The sequence below is a fragment of the Centruroides sculpturatus genome, unplaced genomic scaffold (assembly GCF_000671375.1).
Source record: "Centruroides sculpturatus isolate CEXI.00-Female unplaced genomic scaffold, Cexi_2.0 scaffold2, whole genome shotgun sequence".
NCBI classification, from domain to species: Eukaryota; Metazoa; Arthropoda; class Arachnida; order Scorpiones; family Buthidae; genus Centruroides; species Centruroides sculpturatus.
Genome location: NW_019384369.1, coordinates 1,261,120 through 1,265,496, shown reverse-complemented (window position 1 = coordinate 1,265,496; position 4,377 = coordinate 1,261,120).

Below are 4,377 nucleotides of genomic sequence, written 5' to 3'. Positions count from 1 at the left end.
TTCTCCTATTGGATAGTATCAGATATGTTTACTCTAATAGATATTTAAATGCAGTCATTATTATTTATAAATATAAAACTTATTAATAGCAACCTTAATTTATTTGAAGTAGTGTATGAAATATTTCTTGTCATACGACTTATGAGAATTTATTATCCTAATTACATCTCTCTTACTCCATTTCTGTAGTATCTAAAGTTTTGTAATATCTTCACCATTTTAATCTAATTTGCTCTTGCTCTTTGTTTATCTCATTAGCATTTAGAAACAAATCACTGAACGCACATTCTTCATACAAATTATAATCTTTTTTCGCTTAACGTCTAACTTAATATGGTGGGTTTTCTATAATATTTATTTTTTTTAACAGATATGCGATCATTTATATACTGTATTTTATTATAGTTAAAATTGTTTATAAAAGTTCATTATCATATGCTATCATGTTATGTCATTTAAAATATCACATAAGAAACTCTTTTAAATTGCAGTTTTATTACTTGCTTTATTTCTTACGATGATTTCTGTATCTATGGCAGAAAATTAAAAAAAAAAAAAAAAACAATTGGAACAGAATTTTGTTCTATTATACAATGTTTACATATCCTTTCTGTAATCCTCAGACAAAAAATTGAAAATACAATCTTTGCTACGATCCAAATTTTCACTATTGATATTTTTAATCCGAAGAAATTTAAGTTCTAAATTTACAGTAAATTCGTGAAAGTTGACTCCTTTGCAAGTTGAGTTTTGCTGATTAAATTTACAAAATTGAATGCAATAACACGATACTTTTTATAACAAAAAATATTTTTTCTTATAAAACATTTCATCTCAAAATACGGAGAAATGCATGTGATTTTAAGTAGTGACGGAAAAAAACTATTTGCCTTCTTTTCTGTGCAATGACTGGGTTTTTAATATAAGAATAGTCATAGCATTGCCCTTTGAAAATGTATATCAATTAAATGATTGGAGGAGGAAAGATAAACAATTATTTTAAAGTATTTTTCGGTTTATAAATTTTATATATTCATTATTTTTAATTTGAAATGGCCATGGCCATAGTCATTGTTTTATCTGAGTTTTGGTTATCTGAGATAGTATCAGTTTAAATTTTATATATTCATAATTTTTAATTTGAAATGGCCATGGCCATAGTCATTGTTTTATCTGAGTTTTGGTTATCTGAGATAGTATCAGTTTACATTACCATATATAAATTGGGGTTCTACTGTAATACTAATAATAAACCAAAAAATTTGTATTTAGTTTGTAATTTTTATTTACTGAATTCAAATAAAAATAAATGCAGGTCTTGAAGATCAACTAGTATTGTTCTATAATTGACACTTTGATTAAAATTAATTTTCATTGTTAATAAATAACGAAATAAACACACAAAGTGAGATAATAATAAAACACTTAAATAAATTTTAAAAACAGTAAGACTCCACTTAACGCGGGGAATGTGTTCCTAGACGACAAAGCACTAAACAAAACAGCATTAGAGGCCATTTTAACATAGAGTAAATAGGAATAGGGGAACACGCAACAGAAAATAAAAAAGTTTTACTTTAATTTTAAGTTATTCTTATATTAATTTCTATATAATGAAAATCATTACATATGAGAATTTTCCCAATATATTTTTCCTCAATCAAATTATATCTAAATTTCATAAGTTGTGGCTTACATATCTACAAAAAAATACATGTATTTTTTACTTAAATATGTAGAATTAAAACCTTAATTTATAACATGAATGTGAATGAAGATAAATTTTATATATATTTTAACTTTAAAGCTGAAATTCGTTCGATAGTGTTATCAATACAATATTTACTTTTTACTAAGCAACTGTAGATTCTAAAAAAATTCATGATATAATGTATGAGTAATAATCATAAGCTAATCTTTTGAAGTAATGTTTAACCAGAAATTTTCAAAGAAAAACACCAAAATTTTGATTGATGTGAGTAACGTGCATTACTGACATGTAAGCTGACGTGTGTTAGAGATTTTAAATCCGTTCTATATACAGTATGTGTAGAAAATAGATGTAAAGAAAACGTTATTACCAGCATAAAACCATTTCTAAGCTAAAATATTTATATAGAATAATTATGTTTAAATAGGATATCAGGAAACTGGACGTTATATCTATGTTACCACAATCAAGAATAATAGGCTAGTAATTCAAAAAATAAAGAGAATTATATACATTTTATCATCTAAATACGTAGAAAAGAAACATTAAATCTTATTTCTTTTAATATCTTATATTGTATTTAACAAAGATCATTTTAACACAATCAATTATTGTAATTTAGCGTATTATTTATAAATTTTTAAATAAAAATTTGACTTTAAATATATAGATAAAAAATAGATTATACATAATAGATTAAAAAAGTATTTTTTAATCTATTAATGTATTAAGTATTTACAGATTTTTATATACAGTATAAAGGGGATAGTGATTTCAATATACTGTATATATAAAAAAGAATACGAGCAATTATTTATTGCGACATCGCCACAATGCCAGGCTGCAATTTTTAATCATATTTTTAATGTATTTAATTTAAAACGTGCTTTCCATCGCAAATTAGTAGTGGCTTGCCCCTGTACATTATACTTTTCCTGTTAGCAATAGAGTCGTGCCCGTCATCTATCTAGCACATCTCGGGATAAATTTCTGAATTGAAATAACATGTCTTTCAATTTATATCGGAAGTTTGTATATAGTTAATCGAGGCCTTCCTTTTCAAGGTCTCCATGTTTGGTCTCGTCTTATATCTAACTAACTCTGTTCTCGAAATTAAGGAAAGACAGACGGACGGACGACAGTGGAAATTTATAGGTGTATAATTTTTTCAAATTGCAACCCAATTATATAAACTTATGAAATTTATAAACGATCGTCATGAGTTTGCTCAAAAATAAACTCCACGGAATATATTTAACTATGGATTGCCTTAAATGAGTTACAGTTAGTTTCTTTTAATTTTTATTTAATTATTGTTTGTTTTTATAAAATAAAATAAAATAAACTTATATTTTTCCTTCTTTACGTAAATAATAGTTCCTGAAATACTATTTCTTCTCCGTTGTCACGTGGATAATTTACATTTAATTTTAAAGATCTTCTATATTGTTTAAGAAAATAACTATATTTTGAATAATTAAAATATTGTTAATCGTTTAAATATTTCTATCATCATTATTAATAAATATAGTTTGATTTTGCTCATGATAAAGCAATTTCAACGTGTATGTAAGCAACGTTTGCCGCCATTTTGTTTCAAAACACAAATATGAAAATAGTTTTATCTAATATTTACGCTATATTAAAACCGTAGTCTTATATTTTTATGTAATTAATATTTTTAATATATAGCGTGACAGACAGACATTCATTAAAATAATTCTCATGTGTTAAAATTTTCCTTCAATACTTGTTTAAACTGTGGCCATAGTTTTAAATAGAGATAAATTTTTCTTAATTTTTATTTTATTTTTTAAAATAAAATACTATTTTTTTATCCTTAATTTTTTAATTTATTACATTTTTGCTTAATGTTTATTAATTACTAATGACTAATACGACATAATTTCATAAATTACAAAAAAAAAAATAGAAAATGTGCGGGTACACTTAAACTTCCATAATTACGTGAGTTGAAAATTATTTATTTTTAAAAATTTAAAACAATTTTTAATTATAAAATTAAAAAATAATACTTTGAAATCTTTTAGATTTAAATACAAAATTAAATATTTAATCTTAATTAAACTTTAAGAAAATAATATTTTTAAGTAAATAAGTTTTAAACACGAATTTTAAGAACATCTAAGCAACAGATGTAATATAGGAAGTTAAAAATTTAATAATAAATAAATGACCACGAAATTGTGATTCTTCTTAATATTTTATTTAATTTTCTAATTATTATTAATCGTCCAAGCGACGAATTTTCCATTCCCAAGTGTTAACCAGGTGTAAAACTGTATTTTTTACTGTACACTAATCTTGTGTAACTCGGATTAATACTGTTATCTACGCCAGTTTATTGCTTCTATGAAACCATCCTCTTAAAAGTTTAAACGATAAATCCCCGAAAATGGCATTTAATAATAATCTTATGAAATAAAAAATATTTTAGTCAATTTTAAAATAGATAATTAATTTATTTACTCATATTATTATTTTTTTAAATAATTATTTGTCTATAAAATTTCTTACTTTTTTTATTTCTGCCTCACTATATATTTAAAAACATTAAATATAGGCCTATATAATTAAACAAATATGCTTTTTTAAAAAATGTTAATTTTTTATTTTACAGTTATATTATTTTTATATTGTATGAC